Raw genomic sequence first — 23435 nt, 5'->3', positions numbered from 1 at the left:
TGTAACTCAGAGCTCACTGTTGCCCATTCATAGCAGATATAACTCTCAGCCCTGACCGTTGCCCCTTCAGAGCAGCTCTGAATAAATCTCAGCCCTCTCTGTTGCCCCTTCACACCAGCTCTATCTCTCAGCGCTCTGTGCTGCCCCTTCAACGCAGTCCCAACTCTCACCTCTGTCTCTTGCACAGTCACAGCAGCTCTAACTACCTCTCACCGCTATCTGTTGCCCCTTCACAGGAGCTCTCTCAGCGCTATGTGTTGCCCCTTCTCAGCAACGCTAAATCTCACCACTCCGTGTTGCCCCTTCAACGCAGCTCTAATTCTCAGCGATCCCTGGTGCCCCTTCACAGGAGCGCTGACAGATTCTCAAGCGTTGTCTGCTGCCCCTTCACAGCAGCTGTTACTCTAAGTGCACTCAGTTGCCCCTTCTCAGCAGCTCTAACTCACAGCGCTCTGGGTTGCCCCTTCAGTGCAGCTCTCACTAAATCTCAGCGCTCTGTGTTTCCCCTTCACAGCAGCTCTCTAAGCGCTCTCTGTTGCCCCTGCACAGCAGCGCTAACTCGCAGAGCGCTCTGTTGCCCTTCAGAGCAGCTCTGACTAACTTTCAGCGCTCCCGGTTGCCCCTTCACAACAGCTCTAACTCAGCGCTCTGTGTTGCCCCTTCACAACATCTTCGAATAACTCTCACCGCTCCCTGTTGCCACTTATCTGCAGCTCTAACTCTCAGCGCTCTCTTTTGCCCCTTCAGAACAGCTCTGAATTAATCTCACCTCTCCCTGTTGCCCATTCATAGCAGCTCTAACGCTAAGCGCTCTAAGTTTCCCCTTCACATCAGCTCTAACTCTCAGCACTTTCTGTTGCCCCTTCACAGCAGCTCTGACTAAATCGCGGCGCTCTCTGTTGCCCCTTCACAGCAGCTCTGACTAAATCGCGGCGCTCTCTGTTGCCCCTTCACAGCACCTATAACTGTAAGCGCTCTCAGTTGCCACTTCAGAGGAGCTCTGATGAAATCTCAGCACTCTCTGTGGCCCCTCCACAGCAGCTGTATCTCTCAGAGCTCTCTACTGCCCCTTCACAGGAGCTCTAACTCTCACCGCTCTGTTTGCTCCTTCAGAGCAGCTCTAATTCTAAGCGCCCTTTGTTGCCCCTTCGACGCAGCTCTAAACCTCAGCGCTCGCTGTTGCGCCTTCAGTGCAGCTCTGACTAAATCTCAGCGCTCTGTGTAGCCCCTTCACAACAGCTCTAACTCTCAGCGCTGTGTGTTGCCCCTTCACAACAGCTGCAACTCTCACCACTCTGTTTCCCCTTCGCAGCAGCTCTAACTCTCACCACTCTCTGTTTCCGCTTCACAGCAGCCCTGACTCTCAACCCTCTGGGTTGCTCCTTCAACGCAGCTGTAACTCAGCGCTCACTGTTGCCAATTCATAGCAGCTATAACTCTCAGCGCTCTGTTGCCCCTGCATAGCAGCTCTGACTAAATCTCAGCGCTCTCTGTTGCCCCTTCACACCAGCTCTATCTCTCAGCACACCGTGTTGCCCCTTCAACGCAGCTCTAACTCTCAGAGCTCTCTCTGTTTCCCCTTCACAGCAGCTCTAACTCTAAGCGCTCTCAGTTGCCCCTTCAGTGCAGCTCTATAACTCACAGCACTCTCTGTTCCCACTTTAACGCAGCTCTAACTCTCACCGCTCTCTGTTGCCCTTCAGAGCAGCTCTGACTAAATCTCAGTGCTCTCTGATTCCCCAAGGCAGCTTTAACTCTCAGCGCTCTCTATTGCCCCTTCACAGGAGCTCTAACTCTCACCGCTCTGTTTGCTAATTGACAGCAGCTCTAATTCTAAGCGCTCTCAGTTGCCCCTTCACAGCAGCTGTAAACCTCAGCGAGCTCTGTTGCCCCTTCAACGCAGATCTAACTCTCAGCGCTCGTTGTTGCCCCTTCAGTGCAGCTCTGACTAAATCTCAGCGCGCTGTGTTGCCCCTTCACAGAAACTCTCTCAGCACGCTCTGTTGCCCCTTCACAGCAGCTCTAACTCTCAGAGCGCTCTGTTGCCCCTTCAGAGGAGCTCTGACTAAATCTCAGCGATCTGTGTTGCCCCTTCACAGCAGCTCTAAATCTCAGCGCTGTGTGTTGCCCCTTCACAACAGCTGTAACTCTCACCACTCTCTGCTTCCCCTTCACGGCAGCTCTAACTCTCACCAATCTCTGTTTCTGCTTCACAGCAGCCCTGACTCTCTACGCTCTCTGTTGCCCCTTCACAGCGGCTTTAACTCTAAGTGCTCTCAGTTGCCCCTTCACAGCAGCTCTAACTCTCAGAGCGCTCTGTTGCCCCTTCAGAGGAGCTCTGACTAAATCTCAGCGCTCTCTGTTGCACATTCATAGCAGCTATAACTCTCAGCGCTCTGTTGCCCCTTCACAGCAGCTCTGAGTAAATCTCAGCGCTCTCTGTTTCGCCTTCACAACAGCTCTGTCTCTCAGCGCTCTCTGTTGCCCCTTCACAGCAGCTCTAACTCTCAGCGCGCTCTGTTGCCCTTCAGAGTAGCACTGACTAAATCTCAGCGCTTTCTGTTGCCCCTTCACAGCAGCTCTAACTCTCAGAGCGCTCTGTTGCCCCTTCAGAGGAGCTCTGACTAAATCTCAGCGCTCTCTGTTGCCCATTCATAGCAGATATAACTCTCAGCCCTGACTGTTGCCCCTTCAGAGCAGCTCTGAATAAATCTCAGCGCTCTCTGTTGCCCCTTCACACCAGCTCTACCTCTCAGCGCTCTGTGCTGCCCCTTCAACGCAGTTCTAACTCTCACCTCTCTCTCTTGCACAGTCACAGCAGCTCTAACTACCTCTCACCGCTATCTGTTGCCCCTTCACAGGAGCTCTAACTCTCAGCGCTATGTGTTGCCCCTTCTCAGCAACGCTAAATCTCAGCACTCCGTGTTGCCTCTTCAACGCAGCTCTAATTCTCAGCCATCCCTGGTGCCCCTTCACAGGAGCGCTGACTGACTCTCAAGCGTTGTCTGCTGCCCCTACACAGCAGCTGTAACTCTAAGTGCACTCAGTTGCCCCTTCTCAGCAGCTCTAACTTCCAGTGCTCTGTGTTGCCCCTTCACAGCAGCTCTAACGCTGAGCTCTCTCAGTTGCCCCTTCAATGCAGCTCTAACTCACAGCGCTCTGTGTTGCCCCTTCAACGCAGCTGTAACTCTCACGGATCTCTGTTGCCCTTTCACAGCAGCTCTAACTCTAAAAGCTCTCATTTACCCCTTCAATGCAGCTCTAACGCACAGCACTCTGGGTTGCCCCTTCAGTGCAGCTCTGACTAAATCTCAGCGCTCTGTGTTTCCCCTTCACAGAAGCTTTCTCAGCGCTCTGTGTAGCCCCTACACAGCAGCTCTAAATCTCAGCGCCGTGTGTTGCCCCTTCACAACAGCTCTAACTCTCTCCACTCTCTGTTTCCCTTTCACAGCAGCTCTAACTCTCACCACTCTGTTTCCGCTTCACAGCAGCCCTCACTCTCAACGCTCTGGGTTGCCCATCAACACAGCTGTAACTCAGCGCTCACTGTTGCCCATTCATAGCAGCTATAACTCTCAGCCATCTGTTGACCCTTCATCGTAGCTCTGACTAAATCTCAGCGCTCTCTGTTGCCCCTTCACACCAGCTCTATCTCTCAGCACACCGTGTTGCCCCTTCAACGCAGCTCTAACTCTCAGAGCTCTCTCTGTTTCCCCTTCACAGCAGCTCTAACTCTAAGCGCTCTCAGTTGCCCCTTCAGTGCAGCTCTATAACTCACAGCACTCTCTGTTCCCACTTTAACGCAGCTCTAACTCTCACCGCTCTCTGTTGCCCTTCAGAGCAGCTCTGACTAAATCTCAGTGCTCTCTGATTCCCCAAGGCAGCTTTAACTCTCAGCGCTCTCTATTGCCCCTTCACAGGAGCTCTAACTCTCACCGCTCTGTTTGCTAATTGACAGCAGCTCTAATTCTAAGCGCTCTCACTTGCCCCTTCACAGCAGCTGTAAACCTCAGCGAGCTCTGTTGCCCCTTCAACGCAGATCTAACTCTCAGCGCTCGTTGTTGCCCCTTCAGTGCAGCTCTGACTAAATCTCAGCGCGCTGTGTTGCCCCTTCACAGAAACTCTCTCAGCACGCTCTGTTGCCCCTTCACAGCAGCTCTAACTCTCAGAGCGCTCTGTTGCCCCTTCAGAGGAGCTCTGACTAAATCTCAGCGATCTGTGTTGCCCCTTCACAGCAGCTCTAAATCTCAGCGCTGTGTGTTGCCCCTTCACAACAGCTGTAACTCTCACCACTCTCTGTTTCCCCTTCACGGCAGCTCTAACTCTCACCACTCTGTTTCCGCTTCACAGCAGCCCTGACTCTCAACGCTCTGTGTGGCCCCTTCAACGCAGCTGTAACTCAGAGCTCACTGTTGCCCATTCATAGCAGATATAACTCTCAGCCCTGACCGTTGCCCCTTCAGAGCAGCTCTGAATAAATCTCAGCCCTCTCTGTTGCCCCTTCACACCAGCTCTATCTCTCAGCGCTCTGTGCTGCCCCTTCAACGCAGTCCCAACTCTCACCTCTGTCTCTTGCACAGTCACAGCAGCTCTAACTACCTCTCACCGCTATCTGTTGCCCCTTCACAGGAGCTCTCTCAGCGCTATGTGTTGCCCCTTCTCAGCAACGCTAAATCTCACCACTCCGTGTTGCCCCTTCAACGCAGCTCTAATTCTCAGCGATCCCTGGTGCCCCTTCACAGGAGCGCTGACAGATTCTCAAGCGTTGTCTGCTGCCCCTTCACAGCAGCTGTTACTCTAAGTGCACTCAGTTGCCCCTTCTCAGCAGCTCTAACTCACAGCGCTCTGGGTTGCCCCTTCAGTGCAGCTCTCACTAAATCTCAGCGCTCTGTGTTTCCCCTTCACAGCAGCTCTCTAAGCGCTCTCTGTTGCCCCTGCACAGCAGCGCTAACTCTCAGAGCGCTCTGTTGCCCTTCAGAGCAGCTCTGACTAACTTTCAGCGCTCCCGGTTGCCCCTTCACAACAGCTCTAACTCAGCGCTCTGTGTTGCCCCTTCACAACATCTTCGAATAACTCTCACCGCTCCCTGTTGCCACTTATCTGCAGCTCTAACTCTCAGCGCTCTCTTTTGCCCCTTCAGAACAGCTCTGAATTAATCTCACCTCTCCCTGTTGCCCATTCATAGCAGCTCTAACGCTAAGCGCTCTAAGTTTCCCCTTCACATCAGCTCTAACTCTCAGCACTTTCTGTTGCCCCTTCACAGCAGCTCTGACTAAATCGCGGCGCTCTCTGTTGCCCCTTCACAGCACCTATAACTGTAAGCGCTCTCAGTTGCCACTTCAGAGGAGCTCTGATGAAATCTCAGCACTCTCTGTGGCCCCTCCACAGCAGCTGTATCTCTCAGAGCTCTCTACTGCCCCTTCACAGGAGCTCTAACTCTCACCGCTCTGTTTGCTCCTTCAGAGCAGCTCTAATTCTAAGCGCCCTTTGTTGCCCCTTCGACGCAGCTCTAAACCTCAGCGCTCGCTGTTGCGCCTTCAGTGCAGCTCTGACTAAATCTCAGCGCTCTGTGTAGCCCCTTCACAACAGCTCTAACTCTCAGCGCTGTGTGTTGCCCCTTCACAACAGCTGCAACTCTCACCACTCTGTTTCCCCTTCGCAGCAGCTCTAACTCTCACCACTCTCTGTTTCCGCTTCACAGCAGCCCTGACTCTCAACCCTCTGGGTTGCTCCTTCAACGCAGCTGTAACTCAGCGCTCACTGTTGCCCATTCATAGCAGCTATAACTCTCAGCGCTCTGTTGCCCCTGCATAGCAGCTCTGACTAAATCTCAGCGCTCTCTGTTGCCCCTTCACACCAGCTCTATCTCTCAGCACACCGTGTTGCCCCTTCAACGCAGCTCTAACTCTCAGAGCTCTCTCTGTTTCCCCTTCACAGCAGCTCTAACTCTAAGCGCTCTCAGTTGCCCCTTCAGTGCAGCTCTATAACTCACAGCACTCTCTGTTCCCACTTTAACGCAGCTCTAACTCTCACCGCTCTCTGTTGCCCTTCAGAGCAGCTCTGACTAAATCTCAGTGCTCTCTGATTCCCCAAGGCAGCTTTAACTCTCAGCGCTCTCTATTGCCCCTTCACAGGAGCTCTAACTCTCACCGCTCTGTTTGCTAATTGACAGCAGCTCTAATTCTAAGCGCTCTCACTTGCCCCTTCACAGCAGCTGTAAAGCTCAGCGAGCTCTGTTGCCCCTTCAACGCAGCTCTAACTCTCAGCGCTCGCTGTTGCCCCTTCAGTGCAGCTCTGACTAAATCTCAGCGCGCTGTGTTGCCCCTTCACAGAAACTCTCTCAGCACGCTCTGTTGCCCCTTCACAGCAGCTCTAACTCTCAGAGCGCTCTGTTGCCCCTTCAGAGGAGCTCTGACTAAATCTCAGCGATCTGTGTTGCCCCTTCACAGCAGCTCTAAATCTCAGCGCTGTGTGTTGCCCCTTCACAACAGCTGTAACTCTCACCACTCTCTGTTTCCCCTTCACGGCAGCTCTAACTCTCACCACTCTGTTTCCGCTTCACAGCAGCCCTGACTCTCAACGCTCTGTGTGGCCCCTTCAACGCAGCTGTAACTCAGAGCTCACTGTTGCCCATTCATAGCAGATATAACTCTCAGCCCTGACCGTTGCCCCTTCAGAGCAGCTCTGAATAAATCTCAGCCCTCTCTGTTGCCCCTTCACACCAGCTCTATCTCTCAGCGCTCTGTGCTGCCCCTTCAACGCAGTCCCAACTCTCACCTCTCTCTCTTGCACAGTCACAGCAGCTCTAACTACCTCTCACCGCTATCTGTTGCCCCTTCACAGGAGCTCTCTCAGCGCTATGTGTTGCCCCTTCTCAGCAACGCTAAATCTCACCACTCCGTGTTGCCCCTTCAACGCAGCTCTAATTCTCAGCGATCCCTGGTGCCCCTTCACAGGAGCGCTGACAGATTCTCAAGCGTTGTCTGCTGCCCCTTCACAGCAGCTGTTACTCTAAGTGCACTCAGTTGCCCCTTCTCAGCAGCTCTAACTCACAGCGCTCTGGGTTGCCCCTTCAGTGCAGCTCTCACTAAATCTCAGCGCTCTGTGTTTCCCCTTCACAGCAGCTCTCTAAGCGCTCTCTGTTGCCCCTGCACAGCAGCGCTAACTCGCAGAGCGCTCTGTTGCCCTTCAGAGCAGCTCTGACTAACTTTCAGCGCTCCCGGTTGCCCCTTCACAACAGCTCTAACTCAGCGCTCTGTGTTGCCCCTTCACAACATCTTCGAATAACTCTCACCGCTCCCTGTTGCCACTTATCTGCAGCTCTAACTCTCAGCGCTCTCTTTTGCCCCTTCAGAACAGCTCTGAATTAATCTCACCTCTCCCTGTTGCCCATTCATAGCAGCTCTAACGCTAAGCGCTCTAAGTTTCCCCTTCACATCAGCTCTAACTCTCAGCACTTTCTGTTGCCCCTTCACAGCAGCTCTGACTAAATCGCGGCGCTCTCTGTTGCCCCTTCACAGCAGCTCTGACTAAATCGCGGCGCTCTCTGTTGCCCCTTCACAGCACCTATAACTGTAAGCGCTCTCAGTTGCCACTTCAGAGGAGCTCTGATGAAATCTCAGCACTCTCTGTGGCCCCTCCACAGCAGCTGTATCTCTCAGAGCTCTCTACTGCCCCTTCACAGGAGCTCTAACTCTCACCGCTCTGTTTGCTCCTTCAGAGCAGCTCTAATTCTAAGCGCCCTTTGTTGCCCCTTCGACGCAGCTCTAAACCTCAGCGCTCGCTGTTGCGCCTTCAGTGCAGCTCTGACTAAATCTCAGCGCTCTGTGTAGCCCCTTCACAACAGCTCTAACTCTCAGCGCTGTGTGTTGCCCCTTCACAACAGCTGCAACTCTCACCACTCTGTTTCCCCTTCGCAGCAGCTCTAACTCTCACCACTCTCTGTTTCCGCTTCACAGCAGCCCTGACTCTCAACCCTCTGGGTTGCTCCTTCAACGCAGCTGTAACTCAGCGCTCACTGTTGCCAATTCATAGCAGCTATAACTCTCAGCGCTCTGTTGCCCCTGCATAGCAGCTCTGACTAAATCTCAGCGCTCTCTGTTGCCCCTTCACACCAGCTCTATCTCTCAGCACACCGTGTTGCCCCTTCAACGCAGCTCTAACTCTCAGAGCTCTCTCTGTTTCCCCTTCACAGCAGCTCTAACTCTAAGCGCTCTCAGTTGCCCCTTCAGTGCAGCTCTATAACTCACAGCACTCTCTGTTCCCACTTTAACGCAGCTCTAACTCTCACCGCTCTCTGTTGCCCTTCAGAGCAGCTCTGACTAAATCTCAGTGCTCTCTGATTCCCCAAGGCAGCTTTAACTCTCAGCGCTCTCTATTGCCCCTTCACAGGAGCTCTAACTCTCACCGCTCTGTTTGCTAATTGACAGCAGCTCTAATTCTAAGCGCTCTCAGTTGCCCCTTCACAGCAGCTGTAAACCTCAGCGAGCTCTGTTGCCCCTTCAACGCAGATCTAACTCTCAGCGCTCGTTGTTGCCCCTTCAGTGCAGCTCTGACTAAATCTCAGCGCGCTGTGTTGCCCCTTCACAGAAACTCTCTCAGCACGCTCTGTTGCCCCTTCACAGCAGCTCTAACTCTCAGAGCGCTCTGTTGCCCCTTCAGAGGAGCTCTGACTAAATCTCAGCGATCTGTGTTGCCCCTTCACAGCAGCTCTAAATCTCAGCGCTGTGTGTTGCCCCTTCACAACAGCTGTAACTCTCACCACTCTCTGCTTCCCCTTCACGGCAGCTCTAACTCTCACCAATCTCTGTTTCTGCTTCACAGCAGCCCTGACTCTCTACGCTCTCTGTTGCCCCTTCACAGCGGCTTTAACTCTAAGTGCTCTCAGTTGCCCCTTCACAGCAGCTCTAACTCTCAGAGCGCTCTGTTGCCCCTTCAGAGGAGCTCTGACTAAATCTCAGCGCTCTCTGTTGCACATTCATAGCAGCTATAACTCTCAGCGCTCTGTTGCCCCTTCACAGCAGCTCTGAGTAAATCTCAGCGCTCTCTGTTTCGCCTTCACAACAGCTCTGTCTCTCAGCGCTCTCTGTTGCCCCTTCACAGCAGCTCTAACTCTCAGCGCGCTCTGTTGCCCTTCAGAGTAGCACTGACTAAATCTCAGCGCTTTCTGTTGCCCCTTCACAGCAGCTCTAACTCTCAGAGCGCTCTGTTGCCCCTTCAGAGGAGCTCTGACTAAATCTCAGCGCTCTCTGTTGCCCATTCATAGCAGATATAACTCTCAGCCCTGACTGTTGCCCCTTCAGAGCAGCTCTGAATAAATCTCAGCGCTCTCTGTTGCCCCTTCACACCAGCTCTACCTCTCAGCGCTCTGTGCTGCCCCTTCAACGCAGTTCTAACTCTCACCTCTCTCTCTTGCACAGTCACAGCAGCTCTAACTACCTCTCACCGCTATCTGTTGCCCCTTCACAGGAGCTCTAACTCTCAGCGCTATGTGTTGCCCCTTCTCAGCAACGCTAAATCTCAGCACTCCGTGTTGCCTCTTCAACGCAGCTCTAATTCTCAGCCATCCCTGGTGCCCCTTCACAGGAGCGCTGACTGACTCTCAAGCGTTGTCTGCTGCCCCTACACAGCAGCTGTAACTCTAAGTGCACTCAGTTGCCCCTTCTCAGCAGCTCTAACTTCCAGTGCTCTGTGTTGCCCCTTCACAGCAGCTCTAACGCTGAGCTCTCTCAGTTGCCCCTTCAATGCAGCTCTAACTCACAGCGCTCTGTGTTGCCCCTTCAACGCAGCTGTAACTCTCACGGATCTCTGTTGCCCTTTCACAGCAGCTCTAACTCTAAAAGCTCTCATTTACCCCTTCAATGCAGCTCTAACGCACAGCACTCTGGGTTGCCCCTTCAGTGCAGCTCTGACTAAATCTCAGCGCTCTGTGTTTCCCCTTCACAGAAGCTTTCTCAGCGCTCTGTGTAGCCCCTACACAGCAGCTCTAAATCTCAGCGCCGTGTGTTGCCCCTTCACAACAGCTCTAACTCTCTCCACTCTCTGTTTCCCTTTCACAGCAGCTCTAACTCTCACCACTCTGTTTCCGCTTCACAGCAGCCCTCACTCTCAACGCTCTGGGTTGCCCATCAACACAGCTGTAACTCAGCGCTCACTGTTGCCCATTCATAGCAGCTATAACTCTCAGCCATCTGTTGACCCTTCATCGTAGCTCTGACTAAATCTCAGCGCTCTCTGTTGCCCCTTCACACCAGCTCTATCTCTCAGCACACCGTGTTGCCCCTTCAACGCAGCTCTAACTCTCAGAGCTCTCTCTGTTTCCCCTTCACAGCAGCTCTAACTCTAAGCGCTCTCAGTTGCCCCTTCAGTGCAGCTCTATAACTCACAGCACTCTCTGTTCCCACTTTAACGCAGCTCTAACTCTCACCGCTCTCTGTTGCCCTTCAGAGCAGCTCTGACTAAATCTCAGTGCTCTCTGATTCCCCAAGGCAGCTTTAACTCTCAGCGCTCTCTATTGCCCCTTCACAGGAGCTCTAACTCTCACCGCTCTGTTTGCTAATTGACAGCAGCTCTAATTCTAAGCGCTCTCACTTGCCCCTTCACAGCAGCTGTAAACCTCAGCGAGCTCTGTTGCCCCTTCAACGCAGATCTAACTCTCAGCGCTCGTTGTTGCCCCTTCAGTGCAGCTCTGACTAAATCTCAGCGCGCTGTGTTGCCCCTTCACAGAAACTCTCTCAGCACGCTCTGTTGCCCCTTCACAGCAGCTCTAACTCTCAGAGCGCTCTGTTGCCCCTTCAGAGGAGCTCTGACTAAATCTCAGCGATCTGTGTTGCCCCTTCACAGCAGCTCTAAATCTCAGCGCTGTGTGTTGCCCCTTCACAACAGCTGTAACTCTCACCACTCTCTGTTTCCCCTTCACGGCAGCTCTAACTCTCACCACTCTGTTTCCGCTTCACAGCAGCCCTGACTCTCAACGCTCTGTGTGGCCCCTTCAACGCAGCTGTAACTCAGAGCTCACTGTTGCCCATTCATAGCAGATATAACTCTCAGCCCTGACCGTTGCCCCTTCAGAGCAGCTCTGAATAAATCTCAGCCCTCTCTGTTGCCCCTTCACACCAGCTCTATCTCTCAGCGCTCTGTGCTGCCCCTTCAACGCAGTCCCAACTCTCACCTCTGTCTCTTGCACAGTCACAGCAGCTCTAACTACCTCTCACCGCTATCTGTTGCCCCTTCACAGGAGCTCTCTCAGCGCTATGTGTTGCCCCTTCTCAGCAACGCTAAATCTCACCACTCCGTGTTGCCCCTTCAACGCAGCTCTAATTCTCAGCGATCCCTGGTGCCCCTTCACAGGAGCGCTGACAGATTCTCAAGCGTTGTCTGCTGCCCCTTCACAGCAGCTGTTACTCTAAGTGCACTCAGTTGCCCCTTCTCAGCAGCTCTAACTCACAGCGCTCTGGGTTGCCCCTTCAGTGCAGCTCTCACTAAATCTCAGCGCTCTGTGTTTCCCCTTCACAGCAGCTCTCTAAGCGCTCTCTGTTGCCCCTGCACAGCAGCGCTAACTCTCAGAGCGCTCTGTTGCCCTTCAGAGCAGCTCTGACTAACTTTCAGCGCTCCCGGTTGCCCCTTCACAACAGCTCTAACTCAGCGCTCTGTGTTGCCCCTTCACAACATCTTCGAATAACTCTCACCGCTCCCTGTTGCCACTTATCTGCAGCTCTAACTCTCAGCGCTCTCTTTTGCCCCTTCAGAACAGCTCTGAATTAATCTCACCTCTCCCTGTTGCCCATTCATAGCAGCTCTAACGCTAAGCGCTCTAAGTTTCCCCTTCACATCAGCTCTAACTCTCAGCACTTTCTGTTGCCCCTTCACAGCAGCTCTGACTAAATCGCGGCGCTCTCTGTTGCCCCTTCACAGCACCTATAACTGTAAGCGCTCTCAGTTGCCACTTCAGAGGAGCTCTGATGAAATCTCAGCACTCTCTGTGGCCCCTCCACAGCAGCTGTATCTCTCAGAGCTCTCTACTGCCCCTTCACAGGAGCTCTAACTCTCACCGCTCTGTTTGCTCCTTCAGAGCAGCTCTAATTCTAAGCGCCCTTTGTTGCCCCTTCGACGCAGCTCTAAACCTCAGCGCTCGCTGTTGCGCCTTCAGTGCAGCTCTGACTAAATCTCAGCGCTCTGTGTAGCCCCTTCACAACAGCTCTAACTCTCAGCGCTGTGTGTTGCCCCTTCACAACAGCTGCAACTCTCACCACTCTGTTTCCCCTTCGCAGCAGCTCTAACTCTCACCACTCTCTGTTTCCGCTTCACAGCAGCCCTGACTCTCAACCCTCTGGGTTGCTCCTTCAACGCAGCTGTAACTCAGCGCTCACTGTTGCCCATTCATAGCAGCTATAACTCTCAGCGCTCTGTTGCCCCTGCATAGCAGCTCTGACTAAATCTCAGCGCTCTCTGTTGCCCCTTCACACCAGCTCTATCTCTCAGCACACCGTGTTGCCCCTTCAACGCAGCTCTAACTCTCAGAGCTCTCTCTGTTTCCCCTTCACAGCAGCTCTAACTCTAAGCGCTCTCAGTTGCCCCTTCAGTGCAGCTCTATAACTCACAGCACTCTCTGTTCCCACTTTAACGCAGCTCTAACTCTCACCGCTCTCTGTTGCCCTTCAGAGCAGCTCTGACTAAATCTCAGTGCTCTCTGATTCCCCAAGGCAGCTTTAACTCTCAGCGCTCTCTATTGCCCCTTCACAGGAGCTCTAACTCTCACCGCTCTGTTTGCTAATTGACAGCAGCTCTAATTCTAAGCGCTCTCACTTGCCCCTTCACAGCAGCTGTAAAGCTCAGCGAGCTCTGTTGCCCCTTCAACGCAGCTCTAACTCTCAGCGCTCGCTGTTGCCCCTTCAGTGCAGCTCTGACTAAATCTCAGCGCGCTGTGTTGCCCCTTCACAGAAACTCTCTCAGCACGCTCTGTTGCCCCTTCACAGCAGCTCTAACTCTCAGAGCGCTCTGTTGCCCCTTCAGAGGAGCTCTGACTAAATCTCAGCGATCTGTGTTGCCCCTTCACAGCAGCTCTAAATCTCAGCGCTGTGTGTTGCCCCTTCACAACAGCTGTAACTCTCACCACTCTCTGTTTCCCCTTCACGGCAGCTCTAACTCTCACCACTCTGTTTCCGCTTCACAGCAGCCCTGACTCTCAACGCTCTGTGTGGCCCCTTCAACGCAGCTGTAACTCAGAGCTCACTGTTGCCCATTCATAGCAGATATAACTCTCAGCCCTGACCGTTGCCCCTTCAGAGCAGCTCTGAATAAATCTCAGCCCTCTCTGTTGCCCCTTCACACCAGCTCTATCTCTCAGCGCTCTGTGCTGCCCCTTCAACGCAGTCCCAACTCTCACCTCTCTCTCTTGCACAGTCACAGCAGCTCTAACTACCTCTCACCGCTATCTGTTGCCCCTTCACAGGAGCTCTCTCAGCGCTATGTGTTGCCCCTTCTCAGCAACGCTAAATCTCACCACTCCGTGTTGCCCCTTCAACGCAGCTCTAATTCTCAGCGATCCCTGGTGCCCCTTCACAGGAGCGCTGACAGATTCTCAAGCGTTGTCTGCTGCCCCTTCACAGCAGCTGTTACTCTAAGTGCACTCAGTTGCCCCTTCTCAGCAGCTCTAACTCACAGCGCTCTGGGTTGCCCCTTCAGTGCAGCTCTCACTAAATCTCAGCGCTCTGTGTTTCCCCTTCACAGCAGCTCTCTAAGCGCTCTCTGTTGCCCCTGCACAGCAGCGCTAACTCTCAGAGCGCTCTGTTGCCCTTCAGAGCAGCTCTGACTAACTTTCAGCGCTCCCGGTTGCCCCTTCACAACAGCTCTAACTCAGCGCTCTGTGTTGCCCCTTCACAACATCTTCGAATAACTCTCACCGCTCCCTGTTGCCACTTATCTGCAGCTCTAACTCTCAGCGCTCTCTTTTGCCCCTTCAGAACAGCTCTGAATTAATCTCACCTCTCCCTGTTGCCCATTCATAGCAGCTCTAACGCTAAGCGCTCTAAGTTTCCCCTTCACATCAGCTCTAACTCTCAGCACTTTCTGTTGCCCCTTCACAGCAGCTCTGACTAAATCGCGGCGCTCTCTGTTGCCCCTTCACAGCACCTATAACTGTAAGCGCTCTCAGTTGCCACTTCAGAGGAGCTCTGATGAAATCTCAGCACTCTCTGTGGCCCCTCCACAGCAGCTGTATCTCTCAGAGCTCTCTACTGCCCCTTCACAGGAGCTCTAACTCTCACCGCTCTGTTTGCTCCTTCAGAGCAGCTCTAATTCTAAGCGCCCTTTGTTGCCCCTTCGACGCAGCTCTAAACCTCAGCGCTCGCTGTTGCGCCTTCAGTGCAGCTCTGACTAAATCTCAGCGCTCTGTGTAGCCCCTTCACAACAGCTCTAACTCTCAGCGCTGTGTGTTGCCCCTTCACAACAGCTGCAACTCTCACCACTCTGTTTCCCCTTCGCAGCAGCTCTAACTCTCACCACTCTCTGTTTCCGCTTCACAGCAGCCCTGACTCTCAACCCTCTGGGTTGCTCCTTCAACGCAGCTGTAACTCAGCGCTCACTGTTGCCCATTCATAGCAGCTATAACTCTCAGCGCTCTGTTGCCCCTGCATAGCAGCTCTGACTAAATCTCAGCGCTCTCTGTTGCCCCTTCACACCAGCTCTATCTCTCAGCACACCGTGTTGCCCCTTCAACGCAGCTCTAACTCTCAGAGCTCTCTCTGTTTCCCCTTCACAGCAGCTCTAACTCTAAGCGCTCTCAGTTGCCCCTTCAGTGCAGCTCTATAACTCACAGCACTCTCTGTTCCCACTTTAACGCAGCTCTAACTCTCACCGCTCTCTGTTGCCCTTCAGAGCAGCTCTGACTAAATCTCAGTGCTCTCTGATTCCCCAAGGCAGCTTTAACTCTCAGCGCTCTCTATTGCCCCTTCACAGGAGCTCTAACTCTCACCGCTCTGTTTGCTAATTGACAGCAGCTCTAATTCTAAGCGCTCTCACTTGCCCCTTCACAGCAGCTGTAAAGCTCAGCGAGCTCTGTTGCCCCTTCAACGCAGCTCTAACTCTCAGCGCTCGCTGTTGCCCCTTCAGTGCAGCTCTGACTAAATCTCAGCGCGCTGTGTTGCCCCTTCACAGAAACTCTCTCAGCACGCTCTGTTGCCCCTTCACAGCAGCTCTAACTCTCAGAGCGCTCTGTTGCCCCTTCAGAGGAGCTCTGACTAAATCTCAGCGATCTGTGTTGCCCCTTCACAGCAGCTCTAAATCTCAGCGCTGTGTGTTGCCCCTTCACAACAGCTGTAACTCTCACCACTCTCTGTTTCCCCTTCACGGCAGCTCTAACTCTCACCACTCTGTTTCCGCTTCACAGCAGCCCTGACTCTCAACGCTCTGTGTGGCCCCTTCAACGCAGCTGTAACTCAGAGCTCACTGTTGCCCATTCATAGCAGATATAACTCTCAGCCCTGACCGTTGCCCCTTCAGAGCAGCTCTGAATAAATCTCAGCCCTCTCTGTTGCCCCTTCACACCAGCTCTATCTCTCAGCGCTCTGTGCTGCCCCTTCAACGCTGTCCCAACTCTCACCTCTGTCTCTTGCACAGTCACAGCAGCTCTAACTACCTCTCACCGCTATCTGTTGCCCCTTCACAGGAGCTCTCTCAGCGCTATGTGTTGCCCCTTCTCAGCAACGCTAAATCTCACCACTCCGTGTTGCCCCTTCAACGCAGCTCTAATTCTCAGCGATCCCTGGTGCCCCTTCACAGGAGCGCTGACAGATTCTCAAGCGTTGTCTGCTGCCCCTTCACAGCAGCTGTTACTCTAAGTGCACTCAGTTGCCCCTTCTCAGCAGCTCTAACTCACAGCGCTCTGGGTTGCCCCTTCAGTGCAGCTCTCACTAAATCTCAGCGCTCTGTGTTTCCCCTTCACAGCAGCTCTCTAAGCGCTCTCTGTTGCCCCTGCACAGCAGCGCTAACTCTCAGAGCGCTCTGTTGCCCTTCAGAGCAGCTCTGACTAACTTTCAGCGCTCCCGGTTGCCCCTTCACAACAGCTCTAACTCAGCGCTCTGTGTTGCCCCTTCACAACATCTTCGAATAACTCTCACCGCTCCCTGTTGCCACTTATCTGCAGCTCTAACTCTCAGCGCTCTCTTTTGCCCCTTCAGAACAGCTCTGAATTAATCTCACCTCTCCCTGTTGCCCATTCATAGCAGCTCTAACGCTAAGCGCTCTAAGTTTCCCCTTCACATCAGCTCTAACTCTCAGCACTTTCTGTTGCCCCTTCACAGCAGCTCTGACTAAATCGCGGCGCTCTCTGTTGCCCCTTCACAGCACCTATAACTGTAAGCGCTCTCAGTTGCCACTTCAGAGGAGCTCTGATGAAATCTCAGCACTCTCTGTGGCCCCTCCACAGCAGCTGTATCTCTCAGAGCTCTCTACTGCCCCTTCACAGGAGCTCTAACTCTCACCGCTCTGTTTGCTCCTTCAGAGCAGCTCTAATTCTAAGCGCCCTTTGTTGCCCCTTCGACGCAGCTCTAAACCTCAGCGCTCGCTGTTGCGCCTTCAGTGCAGCTCTGACTAAATCTCAGCGCTCTGTGTAGCCCCTTCACAACAGCTCTAACTCTCAGCGCTGTGTGTTGCCCCTTCACAACAGCTGCAACTCTCACCACTCTGTTTCCCCTTCGCAGCAGCTCTAACTCTCACCACTCTCTGTTTCCGCTTCACAGCAGCCCTGACTCTCAACCCTCTGGGTTGCTCCTTCAACGCAGCTGTAACTCAGCGCTCACTGTTGCCAATTCATAGCAGCTATAACTCTCAGCGCTCTGTTGCCCCTGCATAGCAGCTCTGACTAAATCTCAGCGCTCTCTGTTGCCCCTTCACACCAGCTCTATCTCTCAGCACACCGTGTTGCCCCTTCAACGCAGCTCTAACTCTCAGAGCTCTCTCTGTTTCCCCTTCACAGCAGCTCTAACTCTAAGCGCTCTCAGTTGCCCCTTCAGTGCAGCTCTATAACTCACAGCACTCTCTGTTCCCACTTTAACGCAGCTCTAACTCTCACCGCTCTCTGTTGCCCTTCAGAGCAGCTCTGACTAAATCTCAGTGCTCTCTGATTCCCCAAGGCAGCTTTAACTCTCAGCGCTCTCTATTGCCCCTTCACAGGAGCTCTAACTCTCACCGCTCTGTTTGCTAATTGACAGCAGCTCTAATTCTAAGCGCTCTCAGTTGCCCCTTCACAGCAGCTGTAAACCTCAGCGAGCTCTGTTGCCCCTTCAACGCAGATCTAACTCTCAGCGCTCGTTGTTGCCCCTTCAGTGCAGCTCTGACTAAATCTCAGCGCGCTGTGTTGCCCCTTCACAGAAACTCTCTCAGCACGCTCTGTTGCCCCTTCACAGCAGCTCTAACTCTCAGAGCGCTCTGTTGCCCCTTCAGAGGAGCTCTGACTAAATCTCAGCGATCTGTGTTGCCCCTTCACAGCAGCTCTAAATCTCAGCGCTGTGTGTTGCCCCTTCACAACAGCTGTAACTCTCACCACTCTCTGCTTCCCCTTCACGGCAGCTCTAACTCTCACCAATCTCTGTTTCTGCTTCACAGCAGCCCTGACTCTCTACGCTCTCTGTTGCCCCTTCACAGCGGCTTTAACTCTAAGTGCTCTCAGTTGCCCCTTCACAGCAGCTCTAACTCTCAGAGCGCTCTGTTGCCCCTTCAGAGGAGCTCTGACTAAATCTCAGCGCTCTCTGTTGCACATTCATAGCAGCTATAACTCTCAGCGCTCTGTTGCCCCTTCACAGCAGCTCTGAGTAAATCTCAGCGCTCTCTGTTTCGCCTTCACAACAGCTCTGTCTCTCAGCGCTCTCTGTTGCCCCTTCACAGCAGCTCTAACTCTCAGCGCGCTCTGTTGCCCTTCAGAGTAGCACTGACTAAATCTCAGCGCTTTCTGTTGCCCCTTCACAGCAGCTCTGACTAAATCGCGGCGCTCTCTGTTGCCCCTTCACAGCACCTATAACTGTAAGCGCTCTCAGTTGCCACTTCAGAGGAGCTCTGATGAAATCTCAGCACTCTCTGCGGCCCCTCCACAGCAGCTGTATCTCTCAGAGCTCTCTACTGCCCCTTCACAGGAGCTCTAACTCTCACCGCTCTGTTTGCTCCTTCAGAGCAGCTCTAATTCTAAGCGCCCTTTGTTGCCCCTTCGACGCAGCTCTAAACCTCAGCGCTCGCTGTTGCGCCTTCAGTGCAGCTCTGACTAAATCTCAGCGCTCTGTGTAGCCCCTTCACAACAGCTCTAACTCTCAGCGCTGTGTGTTGCCCCTTCACAACAGCTGCAACTCTCACCACTCTGTTTCCCCTTCGCAGCAGCTCTAACTCTCACCACTCTCTGTTTCCGCTTCACAGCAGCCCTGACTCTCAACCCTCTGGGTTGCTCCTTCAACGCAGCTGTAACTCAGCGCTCACTGTTGCCCATTCATAGCAGCTATAACTCTCAGCGCTCTGTTGCCCCTGCATAGCAGCTCTGACTAAATCTCAGCGCTCTCTGTTGCCCCTTCACACCAGCTCTATCTCTCAGCACACCGTGTTGCCCCTTCAACGCAGCTCTAACTCTCAGAGCTCTCTCTGTTTCCCCTTCACAGCAGCTCTAACTCTAAGCGCTCTCAGTTGCCCCTTCAGTGCAGCTCTATAACTCACAGCACTCTCTGTTCCCACTTTAACGCAGCTCTAACTCTCACCGCTCTCTGTTGCCCTTCAGAGCAGCTCTGACTAAATCTCAGTGCTCTCTGATTCCCCAAGGCAGCTTTAACTCTCAGCGCTCTCTATTGCCCCTTCACAGGAGCTCTAACTCTCACCGCTCTGTTTGCTAATTGACAGCAGCTCTAATTCTAAGCGCTCTCACTTGCCCCTTCACAGCAGCTGTAAACCTCAGCGAGCTCTGTTGCCCCTTCAACGCAGATCTAACTCTCAGCGCTCGTTGTTGCCCCTTCAGTGCAGCTCTGACTAAATCTCAGCGCGCTGTGTTGCCCCTTCACAGAAACTCTCTCAGCACGCTCTGTTGCCCCTTCACAGCAGCTCTAACTCTCAGAGCGCTCTGTTGCCCCTTCAGAGGAGCTCTGACTAAATCTCAGCGATCTGTGTTGCCCCTTCACAGCAGCTCTAAATCTCAGCGCTGTGTGTTGCCCCTTCACAACAGCTGTAACTCTCACCACTCTCTGTTTCCCCTTCACGGCAGCTCTAACTCTCACCAATCTCTGTTTCTGCTTCACAGCAGCCCTGACTCTCTACGCTCTCTGTTGCCCCTTCACAGCGGCTTTAACTCTAAGTGCTCTCAGTTGCCCCTTCACAGCAGCTCTAACTCTCAGAGCGCTCTGTTGCCCCTTCAGAGGAGCTCTGACTAAATCTCAGCGCTCTCTGTTGCACATTCATAGCAGCTATAACTCTCAGCGCTCTGTTGCCCCTTCACAGCAGCTCTGAGTAAATCTCAGCGCTCTCTGTTTCGCCTTCACAACAGCTCTGTCTCTCAGCGCTCTCTGTTGCCCCTTCACAGCAGCTCTAACTCTCAGCGCGCTCTGTTGCCCTTCAGAGTAGCACTGACTAAATCTCAGCGCTTTCTGTTGCCCCTTCACAGCAGCTCTAACTCTCAGAGCGCTCTGTTGCCCCTTCAGAGGAGCTCTGACTAAATCTCAGCGCTCTCTGTTGCCCATTCATAGCAGATATAACTCTCAGCCCTGACTGTTGCCCCTTCAGAGCAGCTCTGAATAAATCTCAGCGCTCTCTGTTGCCCCTTCACACCAGCTCTACCTCTCAGCGCTCTGTGCTGCCCCTTCAACGCAGTTCTAACTCTCACCTCTCTCTCTTGCACAGTCACAGCAGCTCTAACTACCTCTCACCGCTATCTGTTGCCCCTTCACAGGAGCTCTAACTCTCAGCGCTATGTGTTGCCCCTTCTCAGCAACGCTAAATCTCAGCACTCCGTGTTGCCTCTTCAACGCAGCTCTAATTCTCAGCCATCCCTGGTGCCCCTTCACAGGAGCGCTGACTGACTCTCAAGCGTTGTCTGCTGCCCCTACACAGCAGCTGTAACTCTAAGTGCACTCAGTTGCCCCTTCTCAGCAGCTCTAACTTCCAGTGCTCTGTGTTGCCCCTTCACAGCAGCTCTAACGCTGAGCTCTCTCAGTTGCCCCTTCAATGCAGCTCTAACTCACAGCGCTCTGTGTTGCCCCTTCAACGCAGCTGTAACTCTCACGGATCTCTGTTGCCCTTTCACAGCAGCTCTAACTCTAAAAGCTCTCATTTACCCCTTCAATGCAGCTCTAACGCACAGCACTCTGGGTTGCCCCTTCAGTGCAGCTCTGACTAAATCTCAGCGCTCTGTGTTTCCCCTTCACAGAAGCTTTCTCAGCGCTCTGTGTAGCCCCTACACAGCAGCTCTAAATCTCAGCGCCGTGTGTTGCCCCTTCACAACAGCTCTAACTCTCTCCACTCTCTGTTTCCCTTTCACAGCAGCTCTAACTCTCACCACTCTGTTTCCGCTTCACAGCAGCCCTCACTCTCAACGCTCTGGGTTGCTCCTTCAACGCAGCTGTAACTCAGCGCTCACTGTTGCCCATTCATAGCAGCTATAACTCTCAGCGCTCTGTTGCCCCTGCATAGCAGCTCTGACTAAATCTCAGCGCTCTCTGTTGCCCCTTCACACCAGCTCTATCTCTCAGCACACCGTGTTGCCCCTTCAACGCAGCTCTAACTCTCAGAGCTCTCTCTGTTTCCCCTTCACAGCAGCTCTAACTCTAAGCGCTCTCAGTTGCCCCTTCAGTGCAGCTCTATAACTCACAGCACTCTCTGTTCCCACTTTAACGCAGCTCTAACTCTCACCGCTCTCTGTTGCCCTTCAGAGCAGCTCTGACTAAATCTCAGTGCTCTCTGATTCCCCAAGGCAGCTTTAACTCTCAGCGCTCTCTATTGCCCCTTCACAGGAGCTCTAACTCTCACCGCTCTGTTTGCTAATTGACAGCAGCTCTAATTCTAAGCGCTCTCACTTGCCCCTTCACAGCAGCTGTAAAGCTCAGCGAGCTCTGTTGCCCCTTCAACGCAGCTCTAACTCTCAGCGCTCGCTGTTGCCCCTTCAGTGCAGCTCTGACTAAATCTCAGCGCGCTGTGTTGCCCCTTCACAGAAACTCTCTCAGCACGCTCTGTTGCCCCTTCACAGCAGCTCTAACTCTCAGAGCGCTCTGTTGCCCCTTCAGAGGAGCTCTGACTAAATCTCAGCGATCTGTGTTGCCCCTTCACAGCAGCTCTAAATCTCAGCGCTGTGTGTTGCCCCTTCACAACAGCTGTAACTCTCACCACTCTCTGTTTCCCCTTCACGGCAGCTCTAACTCTCACCACTCTGTTTCCGCTTCACAGCAGCCCTGACTCTCAACGCTCTGTGTGGCCCCTTCAACGCAGCTGTAACTCAGAGCTCACTGTTGCCCATTCATAGCAGATATAACTCTCAGCCCTGACCGTTGCCCCTTCAGAGCAGCTCTGAATAAATCTCAGCCCTCTCTGTTGCCCCTTCACACCAGCTCTATCTCTCAGCGCTCTGTGCTGCCCCTTCAACGCTGTCCCAACTCTCACCTCTGTCTCTTGCACAGTCACAGCAGCTCTAACTACCTCTCACCGCTATCTGTTGCCCCTTCACAGGAGCTCTCTCAGCGCTATGTGTTGCCCCTTCTCAGCAACGCTAAATCTCACCACTCCGTGTTGCCCCTTCAACGCAGCTCTAATTCTCAGCGATCCCTGGTGCCCCTTCACAGGAGCGCTGACTGACTCTCAAGCGTTGTCTGCTGCCCCTACACAGCAGCTGTAACTCTAAGTGCACTCAGTTGCCCCTTCTCAGCAGCTCTAACTCACAGCGCTCTGGGTTGCCCCTTCAGTGCAGCTCTCACTAAATCTCAGCGCTCTGTGTTTCCCCTTCACAGCAGCTCTCTAAGCGCTCTCTGTTGCCCCTGCACAGCAGCGCTAACTCTCAGAGCGCTCTGTTGCCCTTCAGAGCAGCTCTGACCAACTTTCAGCGCTCCCGGTTGCCCCTTCACAACAGCTCTAACTCAGCGCTCTGTGTTGCCCCTTCACAACATCTTCGAATAACTCTCACCGCTCCCTGTTGCCACTTATCTGCAGCTCTAACTCTCAGCGCTCTCTTTTGCCCCTTCAGAACAGCTCTGAATTAATCTCACCTCTCCCTGTTGCCCATTCATAGCAGCTCTAACGCTAAGCGCTCTAAGTTTCCCCTTCACATCAGCTCTAACTCTCAGCACTTTCTGTTGCCCCTTCACAGCAGCTCTGACTAAATCGCAGCGCTCTCTGTTGCCCCTTCACAGCACCTATAACTGTAAGCGCTCTCAGTTGCCACTTCAGAGCAGCTCTGATGAAATCTCAGCACTCTCTGTGGCCCCTCCACAGCAGCTGTATCTCTCAGAGCTCTCTACTGCCCCTTCACAGGAGCTCTAACTCTCACCGCTCTGTTTGCTCCTTCAGAGCAGCTCTAATTCTAAGCGCCCTTTGTTGCCCCTTCGACGCAGCTCTAAACCTCAGCGCTCGCTATTGCGCCTTCAGTGCAGCTCTGACTAAATCTCAGCGCTCTGTGTAGCCCCTTCACAACAGCTCTATCTCTCAGCGCTGTGTGTTGCCCCTTCACAACAGCTGCAACTCTCACCACTCTGTTTCCCCTTCGCAGCAGCTCTAACTCTCACCACTCTGTTTCCGCTTCACAGCAGCCCTGACTCTCAACCCTCTGGGTTGCTCCTTCAACGCAGCTGTAACTCAGCGCTCACTGTTGCCAATTCATAGCAGCTATAACTCTCAGCGCTCTGTTGCCCCTGCATAGCAGCTCTGACTAAATCTCAGCGCTCTCTGTTGCCCCTTCACACCAGCTCTATCTCTCAGCACACCGTGTTGCCCCTTCAACGCAGCTCTCACTCTCACAGCTCTCTCTGTTTCCCCTTCACAGCAGCTCTAACTCTAAGCGCTCTCAGTTGCCCCTTCAGTGCAGCTCTATAACTCACAGCACTCTCTGTTCCCACTTTAACGCAGCTCTAACTCTCACCGCTCTCTGTTGCCCTTCAGAGCAGCTCTGACTAAATCTCAGTGCTCTCTGATTCCACAAGGCAGCTTTAACTCTCAGCGCTCTCTATTGCCCCTTCACAGGAGCTCTAACTCTCACCGCTGTTTGCTAATTGAGAGCAGCTCTAATTCTAAGCGCTCTCAGTTGCCCCTTCACAGCAGCTGTTAACCTCAGCGAGCTCTGTTGCCCCATCAACGCAGCTCTAACTCTCAGCGCTCGCTGTTGCCCCTTCAGTGCAGCACTGACTAAATCTCAGCGCTCTATTTTGCCCCTTCCCTGCAGCTCTAACTCAGCGCCCACTGTTGCCCATTCATAGCAGCTCTAACTCTAAGAACTC

General features: G+C 53.4%; 1 long non-coding RNA gene across 2 annotated transcripts; it reads right to left on the bottom strand.

Annotated features, from left to right (window-relative positions):
• Positions 1-3353: 3353 nt before the first annotated feature.
• On the bottom strand, positions 3354-23383 carry LOC125961120 (uncharacterized). Of its 2 annotated transcripts, none has more exons than XR_007471446.1 (3): positions 23198-23383; positions 20516-20987; positions 3354-4331 (listed from the first exon to the last, which is right to left on the bottom strand). It is a non-coding gene; the product is annotated as an uncharacterized LOC125961120 (long non-coding RNA). The 2 variants fall into 2 exon arrangements; XR_007471445.1 differs by lacking the exon at positions 20516-20987 and adding an exon at positions 10075-10545.
• Positions 23384-23435: the final 52 nt, after the last annotated feature.

Source organism: Orcinus orca, chromosome 14, assembly GCF_937001465.1.
Source record: "Orcinus orca chromosome 14, mOrcOrc1.1, whole genome shotgun sequence".
Lineage (NCBI taxonomy): Eukaryota > Metazoa > Chordata > Mammalia > Artiodactyla > Delphinidae > Orcinus > Orcinus orca.
The sequence above is the reverse complement of the archived record's forward strand: the minus strand, read 5'-3'. Positions and strand labels throughout refer to the sequence as shown.